The sequence below is a fragment of the Furipterus horrens genome, unplaced genomic scaffold (assembly GCF_987537825.1).
Source record: "Furipterus horrens unplaced genomic scaffold, mFurHor1.1.pri manual_scaffold_3, whole genome shotgun sequence".
Classification (NCBI taxonomy): Eukaryota; Metazoa; Chordata; class Mammalia; order Chiroptera; family Furipteridae; genus Furipterus; species Furipterus horrens.
The window spans coordinates 104,592,455-104,599,755 of NW_028327173.1; the positions used below are offsets into that span (position 1 = coordinate 104,592,455).

At 49.3% G+C, this 7,301-nt stretch overlaps 1 pseudogene; it reads left to right on the forward strand.

Annotated features, from left to right (window-relative positions):
- The first annotated feature begins 1,375 nt into the window (after window positions 1-1,375).
- On the forward strand, window positions 1,376-2,172 carry LOC150015619 (small ribosomal subunit protein eS1 pseudogene; annotated as a pseudogene).
- The last annotated feature ends 5,129 nt before the right edge of the window (window positions 2,173-7,301 follow it).

The following is a 7,301-nucleotide window of genomic DNA, read 5'->3' on the forward strand; positions in this document are numbered from 1 at the left end:
CCCACTCTGCCCTGGTTCTGTCCATACTGCTTGGGGAGCACCTTGATGCAGGGACTAAGGTAGGGCCACTGCTAGCCCATGCAGTGCCTTTGTGCAAATTAGAAAAAGACATCCTCCCTTGAGGTGGACACAGGTCCATGCCAGGGTGCAGGGTTTGGCAAGTGGAGGAGGGGCTGCCCTTCTTCTTCCCCTGGCTGGCACTGTGACCTTGGACTCAGTTGGTCATGACTGTGTCCCCAGGTCTTATGTTACACCTGGCCCAGTATGGGTGCTCAAGAGAAGCAGGCTGAGTTAAGCTGGCGGGGCCATGTCCCTCACAGGGGCCTGTGCCTCCAGTCTCTTCCTTGGGCTGATCCTGGATCCTTCCTTCTGGTCTTGGTTGCTTCCTGCTGCACTGGGGCTCTCATCTGGGTCTGTCTAGCTCTCTGTTCATCCTTGTAGATGCGTATTCTCACAGATTAAATTCATTTCATTCATTTTCTTGTTGTGAATGTCCAAACAGAAACCATGGTTGGAGTTGTCAGGCTGGGTGTCTAGGACATGGCACAAGCTGGAACCCAGGGAAGAAAAAGGCAGTTTCTGGGATCAGTCACTAAGGCCTAAGGTGATGGCCTGAGGAAGAGGTACCAGGGTCTGGGGTCCTGCTCAGCATCCCCCACCCTGTCTTTCCCTGTCATATAGGCTGCAGCTGCCTCCAAGGAACTTCCTGAGAAATCAACAACTCTGGCCCATCCATCTGTCTTGTGAGGGGAGCATGTGGCTGGCTCACTGGGGCTGGGAAAGGAATGACAAACCTCCCACTCACTCCGCAAGCATTTGACAGGGAGAAGGATGACCCTTCAGTGGCTCCCGTCACACTCAGAGAAAGAGCCAAAGCCTTTACTGTAGCCTGTGGTCTTCATTTGGCCCCATCCCCTCTTGGACCTCATGTTTTCCACTTTCCATACTCACTCCATTTCCACCAGGCTGGGCGCTGAGGTTCCTTCTATATGCCAGGCGCTCCCCAGCTCAGGGCCTTTGTACTTATTCTTCCCTCCATATCAGGTCCTTCTAGCTCAGGACTCCCTTACACCCTTTACAGCTGTAGTCAAGGATACCTTCTCATTGAGACCTCTCCTGACAACTTGTTTAAATTGCACCTCCTCCCCAGCCCCCAGTTCCTGCTTAACTTTTTCCTTGGTACCTTTTACCATGTAAAATGTAATTTATTTTACTCTTTTCTTTTGCTTGGTGTTGGTTTTCCTCCTAGAATGTAAGCTCCACGAGGTCAGGCGCTTTCCACTGCTCTCTCCCCAGAGGGTAGATCAAATGAATGGAAGTTTGGGGAAGGAAACAAGAATGAACAAATTAGCCTTTTGGCTCTCTGAGCAGCACCATGGTGGCAGGCAGGAACAAGTGCCTTACAAAAGGTGGCGAAAAGGGAGCCAAGAAGAAAGTGGTTGACCCATTTTCTAAGAAAGATTGTTATGATGTAAAAGCACCAGCTATGTTCAATATAAGAAATATTGGAAACACATTAGTCATGAGAACTCAAGGAACAAAAATCGTACGTGATGGTCTGAAGGGTCATGTTTTTGAAATGAGCCTAGCTGATCTGCAGAATGATGAAGTTGCTTTTAGAAAATTCCAGCTAATTACTGAGAATGTTCAGGGCAAAAACTGCCTAATTCCCACGACATGGATCTTACCTGTGACGAAATGTGCTCCATGGCCCCCAAATGGCAGACCATGATTGAAGCTCATGTTGATGTCAAGACTACTGATGGGTATTTGCTTCATCTATTCTATGTTGGTTTCACTAAAAATTGCAACAATCAGATTCAAAAGACTTTTTATTCTCAGCATCAACAGGTCCTCCAGATCTGGAAGAAGATGATGAAGATCATGACCCAAGAGGTACAGACAAATAACTTGAAAGAAGTGGTCAATAAATTGATTCCAGGTAGCATTGGAAAAGACAAAGAAAAGGCTTGCCAATCCATTTATCCGCTTCATGATCTCCATGTTAGAAAAGTCAAAATGCTGAAGAAGCCCAAGTTTGAACTGGGAAAACTCATGGAGCCTCCTGGTGAAGGTGGTAGTTGTGGAAAAGCTGCTGGGGATGAGACAGGTGCTAAAGGTGGTGGATATGAGCCTCCAGTCCAAGTATCTGTTCAAGATTCAGTCATTTAATGGTGACAAATAAAGAGGATTATTGGTGATTTTTTTTTTAAAGAATGAACAAGAGTGATAAACATGGCAGCTGCCATGTGTGGGCATCCACCTGCACCAGCCCTTTGAATCAGGCATCTCCTTGAATCCTCCCAACACCCCTCCTCCTCATATAGTGAGAAAACTGAGGATCAAGAGGTTAAATGACTTCCCCATTGTTACTCAGCCAGAGGGTAACCAAGTCAGGCTCGTTGGACCCCAGGTTCCACAGATACACTCACAGTGTAGCCACCATAGCAGGGAGGGTCTACCTCAGGCCAGCCCTGGGCTAGTCTATATAGAGGCTCACTTGGTTTTGGCATTGGCATCCTGGCAGCCATGGGCTGCAAAGGGAGTGGGGAGAGGAGAGGGGTCCCTTCATGGTCCCAGGCCCTCCATGGCTCGCCCACATCAGTGTCCCACTTGTGGCTTCCCAAGAGGCAACTTCAGAGACCCAGCGTTGCCTTTCCCCTCTGGTCCCTGCCCCACCTGCCTGTCACTTCCTCAGCACATGAAATACTTTCTGACTCAACCTCTTTCTAAATCTACTTGGCAGTCTCTCTTCCCATATTAGCCCCCAACCTCTCATTCCCTACCATCCTCTACCATCACCTCTTCCAGTAGGGCCTCCAGAGAATGTTGTATATGAAATAATTTTGTGAAATCCAATAAATATTGACTCAGCATAACATCATTACAGGAAAAGGAAGTTATGGATCCTCCCTGGCACAGAAAAAAGGTGGAGAAGGAAAACCCCACCAACCGACCAGTGTCCGCCTTATGTGCACTCCATCCTGCGTACAAACACCATTCTGCATACAGCACCCTGCGTTTGCACATGGGCATGCATGCACATGGACTTTGAGTACAGAATTGTCAAGTCCCTGGCACCCTCTAGGACTCAGTTTTGCCTTTTGTACAATGGACCCTTGACTGCTGAACTCAAATCCCTACAAGCCAGGAGACTTCATAGGCTGGTGCCTGCTCACGTCTGTGTCAGTAGTCGTATCACCTGGTGAAGGTGACTGCTTTGCTGCACACTGCTCACAGATGCCATCTTAGAGCATAGAGAATTGAGTCTAATGTCCCAGCCCCTTCTGAGGTCCCCATTTGTGGGATCTGGGGAAATGGTATAAGGGGAATCCTATATATTATACATCTACATATTTTAATTATAAAACCAGCAAACAAATGGTTCAATAAAAGAGCAACCCGAAAGGTTGGATTTAACTCTAGAATTCTTGGGGAGAGCTGGTCCCTAGAATCTAGTCATAGGCCCTGGCCTGCCCTTTTCCTCACCTTCTGCCCCTGGCTCTGTCCCACCCTGAAAAGGCCCTCTTGCTCACATACATGGGGACAGATACCCTGCCTGCAAAGTCAAACTCTGTCCACACCCCACCCCCTGCATGTAAGCCCTGGGCTACCCCTCGGGCCTTGGTGTGCACATCACTGGCACAGTGTCCCCTTAGACAGGTTGGCCAGGAAAGAAGCCCCTCATGACAGAGAGCCCAAGGACAAGCAGAGCCTCCAAAGTGCAGGGTTCGGGGCAGAAACCTGTTACTTGGGATTAGGATGATGCTGGCCCTCTCCTGCCATGGGTAAGAGTGGAATGAGAAGCAGGGTCATTCCCTGGGCCATGACAAGGCCTCTGGCTTTAGTCTGGCAGTCTTCTCTTGGGCTCATCTTACCCTGCACTGACCACCAGAGGCTCCCTCTGTGGCTGGGCACAGCATTCGCAGGGTGCATGCCAGGGAGACCCTGGGTACACAGACATGCCCCAGAGTGGGTAGGAAAGTTCTGTGCAGCTGCCCAATGTGTTGAGCTTCCTTATTCTGGGAGGTGGGTGGAGCTGACCATGGGGACACAGATAGAAAGAGACATTCAGCTGGGCATTCACACGGGGAAGAGGTCAGGACTTTGTTTTTTTTTTAGAAACAAGCTTGCTTTCTTTTTCTTTTTTTTTTTAAGTATATTTTATTGATTATATTGTTAGAATAGTTCCAATTTTTTCCCCTTTGCTCCCCTCTGCCCAGCCTCACCCCTCCCCCAGCAATCCCCCCCACGCCCGTGCCCCCGCCGTCCATGCCCATGGGTTGTACATACAAGTTCTCTGACTTCACCCTTTCATATATTATTCTTTTTTTAAAAAGATAATTAATTGTTTTAACAATAAAAAATAACAATCCCTCCCCACCCCCAGACTTAAGACCCTTTATAAAATTATAGAGGACAATGGACAAGGTCTCGAGCTCCTCTAGCTGCTTCGAGCTGGACATGGTTGTCGTCCTACCTACCCTTGGGTCCAGAAATCCCTGATAAGAGTGGGGGTGTGGAGACGGGGGTGGCCTTCCCACATGAGGAAGGATCATGCAGACTCCAGGTCAGTTGGCTGTCCCCGGACAACGGCATGGTTGATTTTAAAGGCTGGCATCCTTGTTGTATTCTGGGGGCAACAGATTTGGCAACAGGGTTAAAAGACATCATTCAGTCCATAACCACTAGATGACAAAAGGCAGGGATTAATTTTTCAATGTCCCACAAAGTCAGGACTTTTTGAACATGGGGGTCAGAGGAGCTGTGCATGTGGTAGGAACTGTTGCTACCCTGGTAGGTGTTGTGTATATTCTGCTCCAAGGATGCCCCAGGCTGCCAGAAATCCTGCCTCAATGGTTCTGGAAGACATTAACCCACCGGTGTCCACTACCCCACTGTAAGGAGGAGGATCGTAAATGCAACAAGGGAAGACACAGCTTTGCTCTGATTCATTTTCTCATCTACAAGATGGAGCAGTAACACTGGCCACTTTGTGGTTCCTGGGACAGCTGCTGGGGACTCATCTTTGATATGAATAGGAGAACCCCTTTTCCCTCCCTTCCCCAGCTCTGCCCCCACTTCTGCTGGCCAGAATACAGGAAGCTACTTACCCCTCTGACATATAGAAGCCTGTCCTTCCCCTCCTTCCAGATATCTGAGCCTCCATCTGGCCTGGCCAATCAGTCTTGAGGGCAGTGCTGGGGAGTTGCTTAGCTTGACCCTCTCCTTAGGGTCCCTGGGGCCAGAAGTCTAGAGTCCCTGCCCTACCCCAGGCTTATGGGGAAGGGGAGACTGGGGAGGGGAAGTCAAACAGGACCACAAGGAGTGGGGGTAGGCTCCTACTGCATGGAGCCTCCCAGGGTGAGGAGGCACTGACCCTGCACAGATCCCCTCAGCTTCCTGTGGGGTCAGAATCCAGGATTGCTCAGTGTCCTGCACACCCGCCCCCTGCTACTTGGCCTTCTGGGCCGATAGTCAGGGTCCAGGATGGGAAGGGGGCAGGGCCTGCTCTCTGCAGGCCCCAGGCTCCTGAGGCAGTGCCCTGAGGCCTCTTTGTCCATGTATGTCCAGTGGTGCCTGGCTCATGGCAAAGAGGCACAGGAGGGCTGCACCTCCTGTGGCTGCCAATCTTGGCAATGTCCTTGGCTGTGGCCAGATGGCCATCAGAGTGGCTTTGTCTTCATGAAGAATAATCACCCTTGCCTCTGTTCATGGGTCTGAGGCTCTCATAGGGACTGCATCTGAGGCAATTCATGAAGGGCCCTATAGCTCTGAAATGGACTTATGGACAGTGAACAATGTTGCCAAAGAAGGAAGCAAATCTTTACTGAGTGCCTACTATGTGCTAGGCACTGAGCTACTATTATCTCATCTGAAGTTCAAAATAACCCTGTAGGGTAGTTGGTATTGTGCCCATTTTATAGGTGAGGAAATTAAGGCTCAAAAGTTATGTGACTTTCCAAAGTGCTCTGTGTTGCAGATGACATGAGGCCTTACCCATACCCCGTGCATCCCATGCATACCTACCCGACAGCTTCCTACACAAACATTTGCAAGTCTTTGCTGAGAGTCCTTTTTGGCTAGTTCAGCCCACAAGTGGGCTACCCCAGCAATGTCAGGAGCTATCACTCCTGTGTCAGGGTAGCCCTGCTTTGAGAAATCGCCCAGAGACTGCTGTGGGAACAGATAACTGGTTTATTGAGGGACCAAAGGAAGGGGGAAGGAGGTTAAGGGGAGACGCAATTCCCCGGACTGACTCAGCAGCCCGTAGGAGCAAGGGAAATGGCGGCAGAGGGGGTGGGGGTAGCTCCCGTAGGAGCAAGGGAATAAGGGAAAGGTGGCTCCCGGTCCTCCTCGTGGGCTCGTAGGAATCGCCACTGACACTTTTTCAGGCACCTTTTTTATACACCTTTCGGTAAGGGGGAGTTTGCTTATTGACATATTCAGTAGGTCATTTACAACTCATTGCTTTCCCCCTCCCACACCAGCTTAGTTAACATATCGGGCTAAGTCCATTTGCATTTCCTCTGGGAAAGTTTCAGTCCATCAACATATCTTTTGGGAAATGCTAAGTTCAGGGCCAGGTTGGTTACCAAAGTCCAAAGTCCAGGTGTCCATTATCTGACATCCTGGGAGCACCTCAGCCAAGGACATGGGGTGGATAAACACTGCGGCTCCTCCCCCTACCCGAGGACAAGTCTGAGGTGTGTTCTATTTAGTTGTTAAGAGGTCCCAGGAGGGCTAGATCCCAGCTGCCCACAGCAGTCACCTATACTGGCTTCCTTCCCTTCTCCAGCTCACTTCCCCTCTCCTCTCCAGGTACTTCCTGAGATCATTTTCCAAATAAACTATTCACACTCAGATCTTTGTCTCAGTATCTGCTTCTAGGGGCACCCAGCCGGACAGTCACAAAACAGTGCATGCGAGCTTGTTACAGAACCCCTGGGCTGCTCCAATAGAAACAGAACCCACGGGCTCTTTAGTTAGGGGCCCGATTGCCCGCAGCCAGAATTATAACTCAATACCAGAGTTTAGTGAAAAGAAAAAGAATTGATTATTTAACAGTTATATAGATTTAGATTATTTGTGGATTTCTGTTGTTAAGTCTTATGTTCTTTAAAACACCCATAAACACATATCCTTGCCTCCCCCTACCAAACGAGGCTAGGTTTAGAAAAGTTAGATACCGTTTCTCCACTTTCCAAACACAGTTCAGCTTTACCAGTAGCTGCCAATCATTTAATTCTGACTGGGGAGACCTCGTCTGTGTTATGGGGTCCACCAGCTTTTAATCCAGA